Consider the following 22,877-nt stretch of genomic DNA (forward strand, 5'->3'; position numbering starts at 1 on the left):
AATGAGTTGCTATCACCCCCCGACCGAACATCTTCACGCCTTAACAACACATGTACAATCAAGCGTATTTCAGGCTCTACAAACGCATTCAATTGATCATTCCTCCCTCAGGCCATCAGCGACTGGAACAACCTCCCATCGTCCATTGTCACCATTGTGGATCTGATTAATTTTCTATCGTGTATTAAACTTCATTTATCGTCCTACTAGTGCTATGAGTTGTGTAACTTTGAGCAGACCTGAGTGTGTTGAGTGTGTTAAGTGTGTTTTAGTTTCCTTTTCTGTTTTTTCTTGTACTTGCGTTTCTCTGTTGTATAAAACTTGAATACCCCCCCCCTTATGTAATGCCCTTCACGGGCCCTTAAGGTGTAAATAAATGAAATGAAATGAAACAATCAAAAGACTTTTAGCTCCACCAGCAGTTTCTTTGAAGCTCACGACACATACAGGCATTGTATTAGAATGACACGTCTTTTCTTTCTTAAAAGGGCTCTAAACCACTGTCTGCGATAGTCTATTTATGGTCATAAATCTGGGCGTGTCTGCGATAGTTCCCGAGGAATCGACTTCTGATGCCGATTTAAGTCGCGATAGTAGTGATAGATTGAGTTATCGCCACACATAGAATATCGAAGAAAGTGGTTAAGTAAGAAGAAATAAGAAAAAGTACACGTAGACTCTAACCAATTTCTTCAATGTGCCCGACGTTTCGAAGCCAGCTCGGCTCCTTGTTCACGGGTGAGTGTATATGGGCCCAAAGGTAGCAACCTGTCGTCGTTTTCTTCTCTCTTAGCTTTGTTTTCTTCTTCTGTTTCTGTGTGTGGCGCACTTTAGCCCGTGTATATAGCTGCTTGGAAGCGTTCTGGTGGATCGGTTCAGATTGTTGCTTGTATTTTGTATGTGCCACGATTTTGTATGTGCCAAGTGGTTAAGTGCCTCTTTAATTTCTTTACACACAATTTCTGACCAACAGATTAAAGCAGACTCCTCTGTTCCGTGCAATTTGCTCCGTAATCACTCAATCAACTTTACCGTCAAACTATATCTTTGATCTGATATAGATGTTTGGTTTTCTATCTCCATCACGTGAGTGGATATTTGAAATAATAGTTGCAAGACTACGTCTTTCCTGCCACAGTAGACCGTCTTTTGTGGCGGTGCTAAGGTTTTAGAGGCAAATGCTTTCTTGTGGCCCATGTACGTTGCTCTTCACACTTCCGTTTGTAGAGTAGGGTTTAGCATGGTGACGGCGTATCTTTATGATGGTAGTCTTTGCCCGAGCCACAGTTTTCAAGGGCATAAGAGCATTGCTTGGTTGACTGACACTTAACTAGGTATTGTGAGCCAAGCCAGTTGTCAAGGCCGTGCTCATCTTTTTTATCAATGCATTCTAAATATTTAGAGGTTATTTTCCTATTGGCCACATATTCTAACTTGGCTTTGTTGCAAGTTTTTGTCCTCTGATCCCGAGTTATCAGGTTGTAAACCAGGCGGAGGTGCCTCCAATTTGACTGAGGCTTACTGTGCTGCAAGGTCCATCTAGCTTCAAAATACCTGGGTGGTTGATATGAACCTTCAAGTCTTTACTCTAATTATTTGTATGATTTTATTCTTTCGTTTTTGCTGTTGTTCTAAGTGATGGCTTCTTTTATTTTTTATTTATTTATTCATTACTGCCAGCCATTGACTGGCCAAGGCAGGGGTGGGTACATTGTGCAAAAAAGCAGATAATCAAAATATGTGGTACGACATTACATCAGGAAATACGAGGCAATCCTTCTTTCAAACACAGATGCGCTTAAACTATTTACAATAGTTTTAGGCAAACTATTCCAATCTTCTATCGATCTCACAAAGAACGAAAATTTAAATACATTAGAAAAGTACCGATAGGGATCAATATGCCTGTATTGCTTATGTCTAACAAATCTCGGAGTCGAAAACTGTATGTATTTTGTTTGTCTAACTTCTGGGAATCGCTAATTATTGAGAACATTCTAAGGCGATTTATTTTCATATGCGCTTCAATTGCGTGAAACCTAGGTCTATTTCGCAATTCTGTAACTGATGTGGTTGATCTGTAATCATTGAAAATAAAGCGAAGCGCCTTATTTTGTACTCTTTCCAGTTTTTCTATGTTTTGACGCGTGTAGGGTTCCCAAACAGGGCTGGCATAATCCTAGACTGGTAAGACCAGACTTTTGAAGGCAGTTATTTTAACTTGGGGAGAAGCGTCTCGTAGAGTTCTGCGTAAAGCCCAGATCCGTTGCAGGGTCTTTTGCATATTTGATCAACATGAAGGTTCCATGTGAGATTCGGACAAAATAATACGCCTAGATACTTATACTCTATCACTTTTGTGAACGATTTCTCCCCAATACGGTAATCGAAAACTAGAGGGGTTAGCTTCTTAGTAACTGTCATAAAAACGGTTTTAGTTATGTTCAGTGACATCTGCCATTCGTCACACCATTTTTTTAAATATTTTGCAAACGCAGATTTAATTTTAGCTGGTTGGATCTACTTGTAATTTCGGTAAATATTATCGTATCATCCGCGAAATGCTTAATACGTACAGTTTCTTCGAATTCCTTACCCATGTCACTGATAAAAAGAATAGAAAGTACAGGCCCGAGCACAGATCTCTGTGGTACCCCAGATACAACCCTACAAGGACGCGATTGTTTATCCCTTATATGAACCCTTTTTCCTCTCTCATGCAGGTATGCTTCCATCCATCTAATTATTGTTCTATTTTTAAGAATAGTGTTACGTTTATACAGCAGCTTTGGGTGCCACACTCTATCAAAGGCTTTAGCAAGATCTAAAAATATTACATCGGTCTGACCACCCCTATCTATGCAATAGCTAAGTTCGTGAGTGACTTCAATAAGCTGTGTAACTGTTGAGCGACCTCGACGAAAACCATGCTGGTTGTCACCTAGTATACTGTTACTTAAAAAAAAAAAAAGTCATCAAATGATTAGCTATTATATGTTCGAGAAACTTACACGACGTATTAATTAATCAGGTGGGCCTATAATTGCCTACAATGGACTTGCTACCTTGCTTGTGAATACTAATTTTTTTGGCGCACTTCCAATCCCCTGGGATCTGACTGCAGTGAAGTGATTTTTTATATAGAATCATCAGGTAGTGGGACATCCATTCAGCATATCTTTTTAGAAATTCATTCGGAATCTCGTCTGGTCCGGGCGACGTTTTTGTGTTTAAATTTAGAATCAAGTTGAAAACACCGGGTTGACTTATTTCAATATCCGGAGCAGCAGGAAAATCAAATCCAAAGGATGGGAGCGCGGGAAGAACACCGTCATCACATGTAAAAACGGACTGGAAATATTCGTCGAAGCTTTTTGCCATATCTAGCCTATTAGTAATCGTTACTGAATCAACAGTGATAGTAGTAACGCTTTCTTTTGCCAGTGAAAGGTACCTCCAGAACTTCTGCGGTGCTGATGGCATAAAATTCTGCAATGTGATGTTCATAAAAGAATATCTAGACTCGGTGATAGCATGACGAAGCCGACGATATGCGTTCGCTATCTGGAAGCCTCTGAATGGTGAGCGGTTATCTCTTTTATATTCCTTTCGTGGCCTTTTCATCTTTCGCTTTAGTCGAATGATGTTCCTTGAGATCCACGAATTTTTCCCAGCGAACCTTTTAGTGCGAAATGGAACGAAGCGTGAAATAGGGTTGCAAATTATTCTTTTTACCTTTCCCCAGACCTCCTTGACAGTTGACGTAGGCAAAATAGAGTATTCCTCATAATCGTCAAAACTTTCATCTAAATAGTCTATAATCCCAACATCATTCGCTTTTCCAAAATCAAGGACCTTTTGAATGACACAAGAGGGAGGTTTATTCTTTAGCAAAGGGCATGTGAAAAGAGCTACGTTATGGTCGGATATTCCGTCTATCACCTGACATGAGTATTCCGCGTCTGCAAGGAGTCTACTTAGAAAAATTAGGTCGATTAACGATTCGCAATTTTCCCATGTTCTCGTGCTAGTTTTGACAATTTGGATTAGGTCATGGGAAAACGCCATATTTAAAAGCGAGCGAGAGCACTCACCTTCGTTGCCACCTTTGTGTAAATTGTTCCAATCGATATCGGGCAAATGAAAGTCCCGAGCAAGAATTAGCTTATATTTATCTTTAGCGTGCATACAAAGGTAATCATTTAATAGTGAAATATATTTAGGGTTTGGCTCGAGGGGTATGTACAGAGCAAGCACATTAATAGGACATTCGCTTATAAAAAGCTTAGCAGCTACGCATTCTATGCCATGAACCACAGGCAATTGAACACAGGCATATTCATCCTTAACAATAATGGCAACACCCCCTCCCCTTCCCTCTCGGTCCTTCCGAAAAGCTAAATATCCTGGTGGAATAAACTCAGCATTTTCTTTTTCAGCCATTAACCATGTCTCAGTCATGACAACATCTGGTTCATGCTCTAAAAGTAGGGATTGAAAGTGGATTACTTTATTCACAGTGCTACGTGCATTTACATTCAACAAACAAACGTTTTCAGGCAGACTCTGGTCATTCTTTCTGGTTGGGAGAACTCCGTTCAGACATTTGGTTGACTAATTGACACGTAATAGTTCTTTCGTTCCAGGAAAAAAGAATTCCATTAAGCGATAACTTGTTGAAGATGAGGCGAGCTTCCGCACTTTGGCCTCTTTCAGCAGCACAGGATGCCCAAAGTTTTCCGCGCACATTTCGCCCTCCTTTGAAAAATCTTCACTAACAGAAATATTGCTACCCTTCAACTTGTTGCAATTTCTTAGTATCTCAAGTTTTTCCCTGAAATCCGCTACACGAAAGATGACTGGTCGAGATCCGTCACGTTTAAAACCAAGACGGTGCATGCGCTCAATGGTTACACGGTTAACTCTTATCTTGTCAAACACGGTTGATTTAACAGTTTCAAAAAGCTCATCAGCACTCTCGTGTTCAGTCTCTTCCAGGCGAAATATAATCAGGATATTCCGTCTCGACCTATTTTCTAAGTCATCAACTTTTTTCTTATGTCAGTGACGGTTCTAATAAGATTATCAACTGTTCCCTGCACCGCAATAACACTATTTATCTGTGACTCCAATTGGCTTAACCTTTCTTCCAGTTTCTTAAAGTGTTCGCAAGTTTCGCTGACAGTTTTCTGGATCGACCGTTGATCGCGTTTAATAGCATTTAGAACTTTCCCTTGATCTTTTTGAGCTTCATGATCATATTTAGCTTATCGTCAGGACTTTGGTTTGGTCCCCGATTTTGCTCTACGTCACCCCTCAAAACTAACAATCGCCTGATGAGCTTATGAACAGCCCGAACACAATATTTCATTAACAAAAACAAGTTGTGGGGGCACGTCACGGCAATAAGGCAACGTTTGTCACTACCGACAGAAGCCGCTTCATGGCTTACCTGCAGACAGGCGAAAGAAAACTGGTTTGAAGGCATGTCACGATGCGTGCCGGGCCCACCACTGGCGCCGAGAAGTCCGTGCCAGTCATATATGGGTTCCTGTGGCGCTGCTGTCGACAGTGCTCCATGCTTTGTATTATCAGAAGTGGGCCTTCAACTCCTTCAGCTGGTGCTGCACGCCTGCTAGCATAACTTGGGGTCCAAGTTCCAGAATGAAGAGCTGAATGCACGGTTCCAGTGAGAGCACTAGTGGCCCTTGCACAGCTAGACAACCGGACCGGGCAGTCATCAAAGCCATTTATGCTCCACCTCTACTAGCTCCGAGATGTTACTGTGGCGCCCTCTCATGGTTTCCGTCCGTGACGTCACAAACAGAATTTGCCTTGTCCTGATTTTGCAATATTTACCTCTACCTCCCTGTAATTGGCAGGTTTTCCCTCTCTGTTAGACAGAGATTAGGTAAGCATTCTCAGTATACAGGAAGCTATGGTTAGGCGAATCACAAAGCTCAACCACAGCGACGCTTTTGGTCGTGCACGCTGCTAATAGTCCGCGTTACTAGTTCTCTGCAGTGTAGACGAAGCAACGCCAGGCAAAAGAAAAAAAGAAAACACTAGGAAGGCGGGACAGGGAAGAGGGCGAGCGGAGAAAGGGAGAGCACAAGGAACGCTAAAGGGGAGGGGAGGTTTCTCTGCTCTCCAAACTACCTAGTGCTTAGGCTTTCTCCCCTTGTCTGGCGTTGCCTTAGTCTACACTCCACGTAACTATAGTCTGTTGCAAATCAAGATGGTAAGGCGAGGGAAAGATAGGCCGGGGAAGAGGAAGCAGAAGAAATGCTGCAGAAGAGAGGAGAAAGTTTCCCCGTCTCCTCTCTAGCATTCCGTCGGCTTCCTCCTCTCCTCTCCAGCATTCCGTCTGCTTCCTCCCCCCCCCCCCCCCCCGCGGCCTTTGTTTTCCTCTCTCCATCTTCTTGAACTGTAACTTACTATAAAGAAATAGGGTATAGGGGTCATGTTGCTTTTTGAAACAATCATGACTCATAAAATATTTATAGGACCCTGTTGGTATGTTTATTTTTTATCTTTAGTGGAAAAGACCGATCTCGCCTACTGTTCGGAGCATCTGTGAAGCTGCCATAACTTTAGTTTACAGGAGGCAGGCGGCAGTGCTTGAAACAACTCGTGCCGTCTCGTGCTTCAACGCGCAGAGCTCCAGCGAGGTTGGGGCACGTGCAGAAAGACGAAAGTTCCCTCAGTGCATTGTGGCAGCGGTGGCCTAGCCAAACTGGTGAAATGTGTCTATTAAAAATCAAAACCATTTAAATTACTTGCATAAGTTATGTAATTCCATGTTCAATATCTGCCAAATATAATTGTTAGGTGTACATCTTTTAAAGGGATTCTGAAGCGAAATTTTGAGTTCATAAACAACGCAAAACCCCTAGGCGGGACGCCACAAACCCGAAAGCATCACCCATAAAGCGATATCTCCAACAGATGGTCGTATGTTTGCGAAAGGAGAGTGCGCTTGAACAATGGCCAAAGAGTGCCGTGACGTCGCGATTCTCGTTTCCTCCTCTTCTCGCTATGACTCCACGAGGACGCGAAAAGGGAAGGAAGCAAAGCCTTATCCCTCCTCCTCAACTATTCCGCAGGAAACGCGACGTCGCGATTCTCACTCAATCGCCATCCTTATTTTACAAAAATATTTCCATTCGTTCGAGATATCGCTTCGTGAGTGGTGTTTGGGGTTTTGTGGCGCCCCATTGAACTCTCCCGCTAACATATATTGCAAATTACGAATTTCGGTTCAGTCTTTCTTTGAGGCCTGTTCACACATACACTACACCGTTGCTGCAGGGTTATGAATCTTGGTAAAACCTTTAAAGTGACCGCGTAAGTCGCTTTGGGGATGCATCACGCTACGATTTACCACAGAGGTACCCGAAGGCACTCGAATCACTGCATCCAAAGTTCAAACAAACTTACCTGAATAAAAGGTTAAAAAAAAATTATAGCTATTTTTTTTTCTACCCACTGCGCCCGTCCGCTAACTGTGCATCATGTGACCGGCTCAATAACCGAAAGGTGGCGACATCGGCCCCACTGGCTCGTCGCTGCTCAACAGCCGCCCAGTCGCACCAAATCCAGACAACCTTTTGTAGTCATAAAAGGTGCGCGCTTTTTCGGTGCTATAATAGCCACACCATTATTTTCTTTTTAGTCCCAATAAAACACATTAAATGGACACAAAACTATTAAAACCGATGGTTTGCCGTGTAATTCCAGGTATATGAGGTATGCTTTTGGCGTGACCATGGAGCGACTGAGCTGCCATAAGGGGTCAGTGCCGTTGCCGCCATCTGTTGGTTCTTGTGCCAATCGGAGGGTGCGCATATAACACACAGATGCCATATAGGTAGCCGAAACCAGTTGTTTTTCTTTACTTTTTACGCGGGTAAATTTAATCTTTGATCTTTTTTTTTTTTTTTTGCAATGCTTTCACCGCATTTAGGCACCTCTGTGGTAAATCGTAGCGCGATAGATAGTGAAGCCAATTTATACGGTGATTTAAAAAGCTTCTCCCAGATTCGGAACCTTACGATACAGCAGTGTTATTAGTAAGTGCTGGGAATAGTGCTGATTTCGTTAATGATCCAACACTGATACACTGCGGTAAGAGTGCGAAGTTAAGATCAAGTTCGCACTGTTTTACTGTTGATTTAGCTCTGTGCCGTAAATTGGAACTGTTTTTATAGACATTTTTCAAAAAGTTGATAACTCTTGCATCTTTGCAGTGCACACGATTATGGTAATAGAAGGGCTTTTGTTTACGCCCAGTGATTGTGCAAGAGTGAAGAAAATTATAGTTTGTACGAGTAAATTGCTAGAAATGTATATTAAGTTCACTTTCTTAATCTTACATGCAGCAATAGCGGTATCCTACAGTTTTCGCCATGGGTCGTTTTGTTTTGTCTGAATTTTCCAAAGCCTGCAGTAAGCTGTCAATTTTTCAGGCTTTGAACTCCTCTACATGCTTGATGACATTTTTGAGGGACCGTCACTCACTGTTAAAGTTACTGAGACCATGAGACGATAGAAAAGGAAATTAGACAAAAGGATAGATAGTTTTAAACAGGTTTGATGTGAACCATTGAAAATAAGGGTGTACTTTGTTCCTTCTTTTTTTTGTAAGTGTTACTGCAGCAAAATTTTAGCACTAATTTTATCGCCTAAATGTCAACCATCTTCTGCCCACACCACGGAGACAATTTTTTTTTTGCTCAAAAAATCCCCGAGACTTTATTTAAGTCAACCAAATACTGTCACATCACACCACATAAAATAAGCACCGCTACACGGAAACATTTTGGCAGGCTGTGTGCACCCGAGCCCTGTCTAACTTGGCTTAACCGGATTTATTTTTTCTCCCTTGCCGATTCAACTGCTCCGGAGAGCGGGGAGGGACAACTCGAACGGACAGCTTGCAGTGCATTGACGCCATCAAGTGGCGATGCTCACAGCCACTCCAGCCCCCATGTAGCCTTGACTGAAGGAGAACCAGATGTCACAAACGCGATTCATATTGGGAGATCTTCTGAGACATTCGTTTTAAAAAAAAATATTTTCGTGTCTTTTTGAGCAAAAAAAAAAAAAAAATTGGTGTCTTCATGGCATGGCAAGAACGTGGTTGACATTTAGACAATAAAATGGCACTACAATTTCGTTGCAGTATCACTTTAAAACCATTCTGCCCTTTTACCATATTCGCAATATCAGTAGTATTGCTATTGCTTTGAAGAAACAGTCTTCAGTTCACTTTTTGAGAAAAGTCCAGTCCCCACCTGACTTGCAAGGTTCATATGATGACGTCGGAAACAACAGTTCCGTTTATGGTCAGTACATTTTAACTCAAACGCTTGCAATTTTTTTTTGTTACAGGTCCCTTCCAGCACACTGCAGGGAAGCGAATGGCGAAAAGAGGACTGACTGCAAGAAAAGTGATTGCATCTGCCGCTACCACAGATAACGAGGAAGCTGCGACGTCTAAGGAGCAGTAAGGGTGTTTAACATAAATAAGTTGAGGTGAAAAATCAATGACTGTCATATTTTGCCTTTAACAAATTCTGTAAATTTTGAGATAATTTATTTTAATATTTAGGACTGATTACGAAAGAACTTTGAACTTATGATATTCCTCTATCAGGGTGTGGCATACCTCATGGCATCTAGTATGCGAAGAAGTCACATAAGATGCTGGCTTTCATTGCGCCTGGTTTTGGGCACTGCGAGTGATAAATTTCTACAGCGCGATCGTGGCTTGTTTACCACAGTTAGCCTAGCCTACCCTACACTGTAATAAATACCTGTGTAAGACGGGTATCTAGATGGCCTCCAGAATTAACTCCGTCAACAAATCGGCGAATCAGCTCACGACCTCGGTTCTGCCTGTGCCCTTGGGTTTTCCCTTGTTCGAGATATTTTTTAAGGAGTGTGCTCTCAACACCATTTATATGATCGTCTGACGGGGTATAATCCAGTTTGCGCCCAAGGCAACATGAGCTGTTGCCACACAACGTGTGCGAGAATTGTTCATAATGTGTGCAATAAATTTATTTCGTGCATGATGCTACCAGCTTTCATACTTCCTGACTTTGAAGAAACTCCTTAAAGGTAGCAAGAAAATGCTCTCTCAGGGATCACAATTAAAACTCCTAAGCAGATGCGAAGGAATACTCCCGTAGGTACAAATAACTCCAGGACGTTGTGAAAGAAGACTCCCGTGGGTCTAAGTAATAACTCCCCAATGGATGTCAAAGAATATTCCCTTAGGTCCAGGCAGTAACTCCCAAATGGATGTGAGTGAATAGTCCCTTAAGTGGACGTAAAAACTCCGATATTGATGTGAAAGAATAGTCCCATAAATGCACGTAAAAACTCACTTAAGGATGTAATGCTCCCATGAGTGCACCTGGGTACACTCAGAGGGAAGTAAATAAATACTCTCATTGATCCACGTACAAACTCCCGTACTGGTGAGAGTTCTGTACTTACTCCCTTGCACTTCCCCCAAAACTCTGGCTTGTATGGGAGGGAAGTCTGAACTCCCATCCGGCGGAGTATATCGAACTCCCATATGGGAATGCGGTACGAGACAAGCAATTTGCTTCCATCTGGATATATTTTCGTTTAGTTTGTACATCGGCAGCTCGGAATCTGCATCTTTTGGTAATGAGCCGCCTTATACCCTTGTCAGATGACAAGCATTTTAAAGGCCTTTACAATAAGCTCCTTTATAAAATCGGTGAAACAGCGCACGCCGTAGGGCACGTGCGCAATCAGCATCGCGAGCTGATTGGCCGATTTTGCCATCAGACATCTGGTGGACTATCTAAGCAGCCGTTTCAAGCTCGTTCTGGAGGACGACATGCTATAGTCGGTGACAACTCAAGAAGGAAGTGCGAGGGAAACAAAGGTAGGCGAGGAGGAAATGGAAGCAACGCTGCCAATGCGAAAATGAAATCCCCTCCTCTCGCCTGCCTTGCGTCCGCTTCCTTCACTCCCACCTTCCTTCTGCTCGCCCTACCTTCTTAAACTGTAACATACTATAGTTGCCGCCAGCGTCCTGAATCCCAGGCGAAAATTGTGGGTATTCCACACGGGGCTTGCTCAAGGTCTCGCTAAGCCTAACCAAGAGGAGACAGCGGCTTGAAGAGGTGCGCTGCAAGAAATTGAAGTAGGGTGGGGCGATCTTTGCCTTCGCTTTGCAGCTCTCTGTATTTTTATCGAAGTTTCTGGAGCTAACATCAAAGGAATACAAAATTAATTGTGGAAATTACTTCAGTTGTTTGCTGATAATAAGACAGTTTGTTTCGTTTTTATTTTTGTTTAAGCTATTAGACTTAGGAAATGCAGTTGTCTGGGTTTAGGAGGAAATTATGTGCCAACTAAGCGATGTAACGGTTGTGTTTCATGTGTGACGAAAGGCGCCTGGCGAACGGGTCCCGGTGACTGCCCATACCGCGCTACAAATAATGCCATATTGCAATTGAGTTATGTTTTGGTTTTCCCTACTCATACTTGGGACAACCAGAACTTGTCCGTAGAATTCCCCAAATCAAATAAATATTTGGTGTTTTTTTTATATTTAAGGTTAACTTTAGTAATATTACACTTCTACGGCATGTGATGCTAAATAGGGATTACACGCATGGGCAATACGGTAAAAACAGAGTATTTAACCTTCGAACATATCGATCTCCTGTTCCAATGGCTCTTGCAACCAAAAGAGGCGTCGGCTTGATTGCGTCGATGCTAGCAATCATGCAAGCTCTTTTGCTCTTTGAATGATTAGGATTCAACTGTAGATCGCTTTCTTTACAGCTCTCAATCAGAGAAAACTCTCGTCCGACTTGGCGGGCATATTTGCTTTTGAAGAATCTTGGTACCTATTGTAATCCAAGAAACCCCCCAGTACGTTCCTTAACTCTGCGGTTAAAAAAACCGAGTTTATGATTAGCATTCAAGACGAATAGCCATTCTAGTCACTGACAGGACAAGAAGCGTGGGGCGCGTCTTTCGGACGCCCGGCCTCGAGCACGTGCTCGTTGTCTTCTCTCGTGCTGGGCTCCCATGCACGTAGGGCTCACAAAATGCAAAAGCATTGACAAAGCTGTAAAGTTTGCGCTGGAGGCGGAGGTTAAGTGAAAGGGAGGGGCTTAAAAGACGTTTGCAACCACATAAAAAAAAAAAAAATTCTTGCATGTACTTTTTGCGCAAAATATTCGAAGAGTCAGACACTGCAATTTATGGAAGCAACTCGGCGTTTGATGAATTTGAGCATATCCTTAGGCCAAATAATGACGTCTCCGCCGTAATATTGTCTTTATATTTAGGTCGATTTCGCTCTATTTTTCTATTATGTTTTTCCCAGAAACTTTCGAACATTCCTACAGAAATCTAAATTCGTCTGAGCAGTTGATGAAAAATAAATGCTGAGCAGTCGATCGCCATCTCAGGTGGTCGATTGAAAAGCAATATTCTCTAACCCAGTTGACGCGTTGCACTAAGTGTATGTACACCTTGCCTACCCAGATCCCTCAAGGCAGAGAAGGGCCGGCGCCAAGTACGTCGTCGGAAAGGACTACGCTCGACAACCTGTGGGACGCGGGGACCCGTACAAGACTTCGGATCTCCTGAGCCCTCCAAGTGGAGTCGTCGAAGCATCAGAGCTGGACTCCTTCCTCGGGTCCGGTTACGCAACAGAAGACAGCCTAACATTGTAGAGGAAGAATGACACTACGTGCCCAAAGTTGGCGCTTTTGATTTCGATATGCTGAGCGTGCCGTTTTCATCGGGCTCCGTAGAAAGATTGCTTTTCATATCGGGGGCGTTAAAGAGTGCTCGTCGGGCAGGACGTCTGCCGAAGACTGCAGAAAATACTATTCTTGTTGCAGATTATGTCAGATGAACGGAAAGCATAATTGAACTGCCGTGCAAGGAAAAACAACAACAACAAAGGTGGGGGTGTGAATAGCAACAACAACGCTGTGCTTAACAGATTATTTGTAGTTGCTATATCGCGTCTTTTGTATAATCGAAAAAATTCTCAATAAACATTCGCATGGTATCTTCCGTTTCGGGTATTGTCTGACAATATTGATCACTCAAATGTAAGTTGTAAAAAACACGTAAGATGACTGTTAATCAATTGTGAGAAATACGTAGGAAAATACGTTCGGTTAGCTGAATTTGTGGAAGGATCGGTAAAATGACTAAAACGCTCACAGACAAAAACAAGAATTTCGCGTGGTCCATTGGCGTTATCAATCGTACTTTCGCAATTTTGGAATACGTAGTACACCTTCAGAACAATATCACAAACCGTGATATTTTATTTATTTACAGAAAAAAAAAACCTGCAGCGCCAAAAACTTCGGCATTATAGCATTAAGGTTCGTCTGGTGACAGCCACGTTTCAAATAGACGCAAAACCATTTGGGAATGCCACACCAAGCAGTTCATTAGTCTCTTATTTCAAGTCAAACGTTACATTTTGGTCAAATAGTTGCACGGCTGTAGTCTATCAGCCAATACGTTCTGGTGAAGTTATTCAACAGGCGGACGCGCTTTGATCCCTTCAGCAATGTTTGTTAGTTGACGCAGGAAATACTTTAGCAAGGACCAGGATATCTTCAAAAGTGCTGAGATTTGATTTTACTCAAAATATTATCAATCATATATAAGTTGTCATAAAACTTTTTGCAGATTTTGGATTAAAAATAGAATACGTGGAGATGAGGACAACGAAAAGTAATTAATTTCGTTAAGCATTAAGCGCGGACGTTTGTATGGTCACGCGTTATTTTTCACGCAGCAGGCAAAAGCTCGCGTCGAGCAAGCACGCGCTCATTGCATTGCCGGAATCGGCTTGCATGGTCGCTTATGCAGTGAAACACGTTTCAGGGGAATGAACCGAAACGACGGAAATATTGATATGATGAATCAGTACCAAAAAATTTCGGGGGGCGAACAGTCTAGGGAGTTCAGAACTCGACATTTGTACCCTGCTTCCTTTTGCGTTTTGTTCTCAATTTGAAACGTTATTGCATTACAGTCTACCAAAGAACCGCTTTAGCCAAAAAATCGCAAGATTTTTTCTCCACATAATGTTCAAATGCCTAACGCAAATCTCTTCTTTGGGGGAAAACACACCTTTGCTAAAATTTCAGCATTATTACGTTAAGCAGCAGTGCATAACGTTGCAGTTGGGGCTAGTTAGTGTTTCATATAAAAATTAAAAACACCGGAAAGACACGGACAAGAACGAGAAGGAGAAAAGAGCGCTGTATCCGTCTACCTTCTCGTCCTTGTCCGTGTCTTTGCGCTGTTTTTAATTTTTATCACTGTATAACGGCGAAATAGCACTAAGTAACGGCAGTTACTAGTGCTCCAAATTAAAACAGTATTCTGGGCATTTTGGGCATTATGTAAGGGGTTTTATTTGCGTTTAGTACCATTTGACGATCAGAACACCAGTCAGTGATCCCTTGCCGTACAATGTCTAGTAAAAGCTGGTCGTTTTGAGTTTTGACTTCGGTGTACAATATGCAGTCGTCTGCGAACAGTCTAATGTTTACATCAATGTTGTCTATTATGTCGCTAATCTAGAGTGAGAAGAGACGAGATGCTAGCACAGACCCCTGTGTGCCTCCAGATGCAAATGTGGTTAAAGGCGAACTGTGCCCGTTAACTCTGACGAACTGTTTTCCATCAGGAAAGTATGCTTCAATCCAACTAACAATTTGCCCTGGACCAAGTAAGGTTATAAGTTTTAGCAATAATTTCGAGTGTGAGACTCTGTACACGTCTTTGTAAAAATCTAAAAGGATGATGTCAGTTTGGCTACGATTATTAATTGCCGAGGATAAATCATGCACATATTCTATTAGCTGCATTACAGTTTAAAGACCAGATCGAAAGCCACGTTGACCGCTGGTTAACAGGTGATTTGTTTCTATAAATGCAGTGATGTGCTTTAGTACAACATGCTCAAGGACCTTGGAACAAGACGGTGTAATCGAAATTGGCTCATAATTTGGCGGGGCTTTCTTATCACCTGATTTGGGAATAGGTACCACGTGCGCAAGTTTCCAGTCAGTTGGTATTTGGGCTGTTTCTAGTGAGTTAATAAATATTAGCAAATACGATATAGCTTCGCCAATACTGGAAACTCCTCCGAAAACCTATGGGAGCGGCGGCGAACCTGACAGTGGCTCCTCTAGCGGACTCGGAGTCTACGGAAGCAGACGACGCAATGGAAAAGTATAGGCTCCGCGACGTCCTCGAGGTTTGCGAGCCCCGTTTCTTCACCCAAACAGCTGAAACATTTCATTACGGTCAATCCGTTTGCAAAGCGGAATCCACTGATTACAACTGCAACGACAAACAAATAACAACGCGCGCATAAACGAAGATAGAGCAGTCTATTTAGAGGTCTCAAACGCCACTCAGGGGGATCACACGCGTTTGAAGCGCATCTGGGAAGCGGGAAAAAGGCGTTTAGCCACTAGAACTACGTCGTAAGAAGTTACTGTTTATTCGTTACAAACTGCGTTGCCACAATTTCTTACCTGAATAGGCGATTATTAAAACGTGCGCCAACAATATGTTAAAATTACCAGAGCAAGCGCACCAGCCTCTGCAGCATTACAAAAACAAAAAGTAACGAGAAAAATGACCGTTCAAACACTTTCCGAACTTTGCAGAAAAGCTGGGGTCCCCATACTAGACGAAAATAAAAAGAAATGGGGAACAGCAGCGAACAGCGGCCGGTGATTGCAACGAAGAAGTTAGCAGACGATACACAAATACAAATCACCCAGCAAAGACCTCCTTCAACGACGAAGATCGCACGGGGCGTCGGTTGAAAATTGGCAGATGGTGCTCGCCCTCGGTATTGAGTCCACCAAAAACAAAGCGGAAGCAACACGACGAAACTATTAAAAAAAAAAAGAGCTTCACTTTTTTTTCTTTTCCAGCTGCACTTTATACGTTTGTTTATTTGCTTTCGCGGCGTTGGTAGGAACTAAGAACAAAAGAGGTGCAATATGCAACGTGCTAGCGGTGTGTGACCTTTTTTGCTTTCGCTTTTCTTTTCTCAGTTACTTTGGCAGGTTGTTTGTTTGCTCGCTTGGCGGACCAGTTCAAAACTACATTCCAGTACTTGTTGGCGTAAATGTCCAGGCATTCCTTGCACATCGTGCCTCTGTTTTGAGTGTCGATCAGCGGCCTCAAGTGCGTTTTCAGCTGAACTCTTGTTTGGTGAAATATTCGTCTGTTGAGGCGTCAGTGGTTATTTTCAAGCGAGACTTGGATAGGTGTTCCAGTTTAATTTGAAGTAACTTAATTACTCACGTTTGTTTGGTCTGCGGGAAGCGGAAGAAGGATTTTCCACCACATCACAAAAACTTGTTTTCGCAGTGGCGATGGGAGGCACATGGCATGCCTGCCATCCCCAAGTATGCGCTGGTGTATGCTCGAAGGCGTCCGGTTGATCAACCAACGATGACTCATAGCAGACGTGACCGCGCACTCAAATGAAATCCAAATACGAATGTATAACGAGCTTACACTTCTTAATATACTCATGAAGTGTCAAAAAGTACAAATGAAGATTTCGGATCAGAAACTCAATCGAAGGCGAACATAGGAGGTTGTCATAGACGACAGTGGAAAAACAACAGACGGCCTTCCAAATGTCCAGGCATAGCGTAGCAGACGAACCGGTGGTAGTAAGCGACGAAGCGAAGGAAACAAAGTAAAAAGTACGCCAAACAAGGCAACAAAATACGCCATGGTTCGAACATCAAGTAAGCACAAGAAAAAAAAAAAAAGCAAACGAAAAAGATAAACGCAGGAGGAAGAAAGACCGCGGCGGCGTAGCGTCGCCTCAAGCATAAAAATAAAGTAGACTTCGAAAAAATGGAAGGAGGTGCACGACCGTTCATCGGGTGTTCTTTTTTGTAACTGCACTTTTTTTAGTTTCAGTAATAGCGCAAGATTTGCATGGTGCACAATCGCCTTTTTCCAGAGCATAATGACATCGCCGGAAGGTACATGGTTCGAAATTTCTTTTTGCTTCTTCATCCAGAGACGATCGGGATATAGCCAGCTCGCCTATTCAACGAAACGGTTTTAAGCAATACAATCATGATAAATTGAAATTGCAACAGCAAAAAGAACTGATGGATATGCACAGTAAAGTTGAAACGTACCAATGTTCTAAAATCATTTTACATTGAACTTTTCAAAGACAGAGGGCGAAGGTACATTAGCGTCTTGCCTGGCAAACATAAGTTCCGAGTCTTCTGACGGATTGTTTTCTTCGGAAGAGCCCGAAAATTACACCCTACAAGGTGCAAACATCTTCCCCTCGCGAAGAAAATGCCCTTGACTCATGAGGTAGAACCTATTTTTTAACATTCAAAGCAGCGAATAGCCGTGACAATTTTTTTTTAATTGCTCACCTCGCACGAAGATAGGCAAAACCAATGCATTGTGGAGAATTCGTCTGCTAGCGGAGACTCCGAGCTCACCAGGGGCGCTGCGATCACTTTTCGCCGGCGATCCGCGGGAGTTACCAGTATTGGCTTACATGGTATTTGATATCAGTGTCAGATACTTAGCAGACCATTCTGCGTAACGTTTAAGAAATACGTTTGGGATATTATCTGGGCCACAGCTTTTTTAGTGTCTAAACTTAATAGGAGGGAGAGAATGAAAGGTTCAGATATAGGAATGTTTTGAATGAATAAGGTCTGGCTGTGATTAAAAAGGGGTGTGCGTCCGTTATCTGTTGCAAATAGAGATGCAAAATAATCATTAGATGCTAGAGGAAGTTTTGAGTGTTCGTGAGAGAGTGATTCCGTAGCGCTGGATTTACTTGGGCTCACGTATCTCCAAATTTGTCTAGGGAAGTTCTAATAAATGACTGAAGAGTGAAATTCAAATAGGATTGTTTGGCAGTTTTTATTTCTTGTTACAGTTTACTTTTAAAAACCAAAAACTGGTTTCTGTTTAGTGGTACTTTTTGCTCCTTCGCTCTTTTCCTGAGCCGGTTGAGGTTATGTTTAGTATGAATAACGTCTCGAGTTTACCACAGGTTATCCTCTTTTGTTCTTTTATTCTTGGTGGGGATGAACTTAACCATACAATTATTCACTGTTTTATTTAAAAAAAATTATAATTTATATACGGAAGCATAGTCATCGAGAAAGAGTTCTATAAATGGATCGTATTGCATATCAAGGAGATCAAGAATTTCAATATCGTCCACTTTGTAACAGTCCGGCAGTACGGAACATGTAGAGGAGTTGTTAATTGATGGTCGCGTTTTGAAGGACGCCAAGACCACTGAGTGATCAGAGATGCAGCCTAGGATATTTACCGTGCAATCAAGTATTTCAAAATGTTGACTTGCAAATATAAGGTCGAGTAATGATTGAGATGAACCATGAACACGCGTGGGCGCTCGTACTCAGTGGTAGGCATTTTAAGTCGCCCTCACTCACACTCCACCTTCAGCCACACCCACCTAAGCCACTGCCTCAACCTCACCCTCACAGCTACACTCACCTTCAGCCCCTCATTCACCCTCATCCTCCGATTCGCACTCACCTTCAGCCCTTCACTCACCCTCACTGAACCTCACGGCCATCACGCCCTCATTGCCCTTACGCCCCTCACGCAACTCACCGCCCTCACGCCCCTCACTCACTCATGGCCCTCACGCTGTCGCCAGGTCTACTTATTTATCAGTAAATCTACTGATTTGCTCCGGGTCTACAATTCACTGAAAAAAAAGGAAATCTACTGACTTTTTTTAGTAAACATATTATAATTTATTGCTTGGGAACTCATGTTCTCCCAGAATTAAAAACGAAACACTGGCTAGATGGCCCAGAAGCCCATCGACGGTGCCATCCGGGCCAGAGCCATATATGGGGAGAGTTTGGCCAGTCTATGATCTCGCCGCCGTAACGCCCCTCTGCCAAGTGAGCCGATTAGCCCGCGGCGCAGAGCGAGAGGCGTGAGCGCATGCGCGTGAACTCTCGGCTGTTCCGAGCTGAGTCAATGGCTGAGCGGAGAGGGCTGCCATTTTCATTCATTCGAACGGTGGAATGGAATTCATAGAATTGACATCCGAATTTCAGTTCTTTACTTTTATTTGGCAGGCACTGGCAAGAAAATGATATAATGTTATTCCTCGGTGGCCTGAAAAGCTAACGAATTAAGTTTCTACATGTTTGAACGCAAACTTTGGGTCAGGCGAAAAAGAAATAAGCCCGTAGCAGACGACGCGTAGCCTCAACATTGCTCCGTGCCAACAGCGTTGCGTCAAAAACCTTCCACAACCCAGTAAGGAAAGATTATAGCTTGCAGAGGGCTCCCATTGGACATGTACGCGCGAACTTGCCATAACGTCTTGTTTTGGTTTCGTTTCAATACGAGTGACAGGTGGATGTCGTACTGTCGCACTCATCTGTGGATCCCAAAAGTGGCTCAGTCTCGATTTCAAAGAATAATCCTAGAAACCGCAACACTAGTCAATGCTGATAAAAAAAAAAAAAAAAAACGTTCACGGTGTCATTTTACTTTGTCCTTCATAAAACTGGTAAGCTTTAGTTGGCTATACGTGAAATACTCGAGAACTGGTCTTTTTTTTCATTTTTATTTGTGTATATTACCTTGGTATTTGTTAGTCTATACCATTTCTTCGACGTGTGGCTTAATGTAAATAGCAAAACATGGCAAAATGCAGATTTCGCAGAATCTACTGATTTTTGTGCAAATCTACTGACTTTTTGGGGATCAATCTGCTGACTTTTTGTTTCTCTGTCTGCAGCACTCCTCACGCACTCACCGCCCTCACGGCCCTCACGCACTCATACCCCTCACGCCCCTCATACGCTCATGGCCCTCACGCCAGTAACGCACTCATGGCACTCACGCCACTCAGGCCCGCTTGAAAGGGGGCAGTTCCGCTCAGAAACGAAACGTAGCAACACCAGCAACAAGGGCCGCCCGCGTTCCCACGCAGCAACCGATTGCTGCAATTCGCCATCATCCTTATGACATTTTATTTTTCTTGCACTATTTAGACTGAATTACGCGCTATAAACGTGCTTTTATGCATTAAGATCTCGTTGAGAATACTAATGCATCTTTCCGACACAGTTTATTTGCAAAAACGATCAATTTCAAAGCGGAACCAAGTCTTTTGTTGTCATCATTACCGGTACTAGGTACCACGTGCAAATATCGCGTTCCTGATTGGATGCAGCCACTTCAAAGGTATTCTAATTGCTCCGAGTTGCTTGCTTGTTTTGAGCCGGACCCGATGTCAGCACTTCGTGTCGATCTAGGAAAAGCTAGAGAACAACCCTCCAGCCACACCGAAATTGCTGAGAAAGTTGCTCTGTCTGAAGGGGACCTCACACACTCACCGCCCTCACACCCCTCACGCCCCTCACGCACTCATGAAACTCACACACTCACCGGCCTCACGCCCTTCGCGCACTCATGGCCCAAACACCCCGCACGCACTCACCGCCCTCACGGCCCTCGTGCCCCTCACGCCACTCACCGCCCTTATGCCCCTCATGCGCTCAGGGCCCTCACACCCCTCACTCTCCCCACGCACTTACCGCCCTCACGGCCCTCACGCACTCACGGTCCTCACAGCCTCACGGCCCTCAGTCACACTCACACTCATGAATTTTCCTGGTTCAGAAACTCACTCACCCTCACCTCCTCTATGAAGATGAGGGTGATTGAGGGCCCTCATGAGTGAGGTTTGCGAGATATGGCTCTTACTATCTGGTCAAGGTTATAACAAAAACACATTTTAAGTAGAGCGTCCGCGCCGGCCATGATGACCTGACTATTATTGTTTACGTTTTCATCAACGTAGCTGTGATGAGTGTCAAAGAAACTGGGCGGTGTGCCTGGAGGCCTGTATACGGCACCGAAAAAAAATGAATACTCGCGAAAAGAAACTTCGCACCAAATAGATTCAATTCCAGGAACATCAGGCATTTCGGTATATTTAAAGCCCTTTCTGATAGCGATGGCCGCCTCGACCACCTCGACCTTTGAGTACTATTGTGTAGTTGGGCGGAACAACCTCGCTATCAAGGACACTTGGAGAGATGCACGTTTCAGTGATAATGACGACATGGGGATGGGTAGTCAGGAAACATGCTTCAAGTTCTATCAGTTTATTGACAACACTTCTAGCATTTATATTCAAGATTCTTAGTTCGGTTCGGCGACGCTCTTTATTTTTGTGTTGTCATGCTGGGACTGATAGGGCGCTTTCGTTTGCCATTGCTCTATCGCGAACCGGGGATTTATCGCCTATCGTTTCGTCCCACGCGTACAGCACGTTGTTGATTCGCACCTTGTCATAAACGAGCGCTACTTTGTTCCCCGCTCTTGTGTTGTCTTTGGCACCCCCAATCCAAGAGCTTCTTTCTGATTACCTGGACTCGCTTCGAAAAATCCTCGTTGATTGAAATATTAGTGCCACGCAGTCTGCAACAGTTTCTTAGTATTACTAGTTCGTCTCTGAAGTCCAGAAGTTTTGGGATAACCAGCCGGGCATTTCCGGGTGTTTGACTACTCAGTCTGTGGATCTTTTCAATTCCAGACGTAGAAACTTGAAGAATATCTTCAATTATGGTTTTAGATACTCGTGCTTCTAAGCTGTTACAGCTCTCATTTTTTTGTTTCTTCTAGTTCGAATATCATTAAGTTGTTCCTCTGATTGCGGTTTTCGAAGTCGCCCATCCTATCTACGAGGGTACCTACGGTCTTCTCAAGTTTTTCAATTTTCCTATATTATTTTACTGATGCAGCTTTAACACAATCGATTTCTTTAAGCTTATCTTCTATGGCATCCAACCTTCTATAAGCTTCTTTTTGGCTAGCTTGAATTTCTTGAACGTCGGGTGCAATTACGGTAAGTTTGTCTATTATATTTTTCAATTCAACCGGTCCTGGATTTCCATCAATGTCTCCGCACAACAAGAGCAGGTTTTTCAGCAAAAGTAAAATATCCCCAAGAACACAACAGAGGTACCGTGGGCACGGCAGCATTATCAAACACACGTCATTACTGTGGTATGAACAAGGATAACCTTTGCTCACCTGCGCGAATGGTACGGAAGATATCTCCCCCTTTTGAATATTGCTTTTGTCTGGAACTCTGTCTTCTTCTCGAGTGTATGGTACGCGGCACAAATCATACCATCCCAACAAGTAGAGATTTATAAGTTCCACAGACTATGTGCCACATTGATTTGCAATTTTTATTTAAACGTAGCGTAGAACGAATTTCTTTCTGAGCCTGCTCAAGGGGGTTTGGGGCTCATGAATATAGAGTTAAACATAAAAGTCAGCGTTTTCCGTTTTGCCGGGACCAGGTTTATCCGGTGTCAACACGAGCACTAAAACGTCTAGGGCAGGTACTGTTCTCAGCCATTGATGTTTCGCGGACCCCTTGTGGAATAGCGGTGATGATGGAGGACCCCTTTCGTGGTGATGGGAAGGGAAAGTTCAGGTTATGATAGTTATTTATTAATGAATATAGCTAAGTGCTACTGTGAAGTAAACTTCTCTTATAGACATATACACGAGAAAACTCACCCTAAAATTGAAACATTTCTTCTCAATCTAAGAAAAGACAAAGTTTATTGACGGACTTCACTGGTCAGGCTGGACTTCGCGGACTTCTAGAAAGCCTTCGCGGACCCCGATATGAGAACGACAGACTCTAGGGGGACGGTACTTGCCTTCCTGGAATGTGAATACGGACGAAGCCTCAATTTAAGCACCAAAACTCAGATTTTTTAAAGAAGTCA

At 43.2% G+C, this 22,877-nt stretch overlaps 2 pseudogenes; both read right to left on the minus strand.

Annotated features, from left to right (window-relative positions):
* Positions 1 to 4,570: 4,570 nt before the first annotated feature.
* LOC115330102 lies at positions 4,571 to 5,488 on the minus strand (annotated as a pseudogene).
* A 15,991-nt stretch (positions 5,489 to 21,479) lies between these two features.
* LOC115330862 lies at positions 21,480 to 22,312 on the minus strand (annotated as a pseudogene).
* Between the last annotated feature and the right edge of the window lie 565 nt (positions 22,313 to 22,877).

Source organism: Ixodes scapularis, unplaced genomic scaffold (genome assembly GCF_016920785.2).
Source record: "Ixodes scapularis isolate PalLabHiFi unplaced genomic scaffold, ASM1692078v2 PGA_scaffold5__190_contigs__length_132052651, whole genome shotgun sequence".
NCBI lineage: Eukaryota > Metazoa > Arthropoda > Arachnida > Ixodida > Ixodidae > Ixodes > Ixodes scapularis.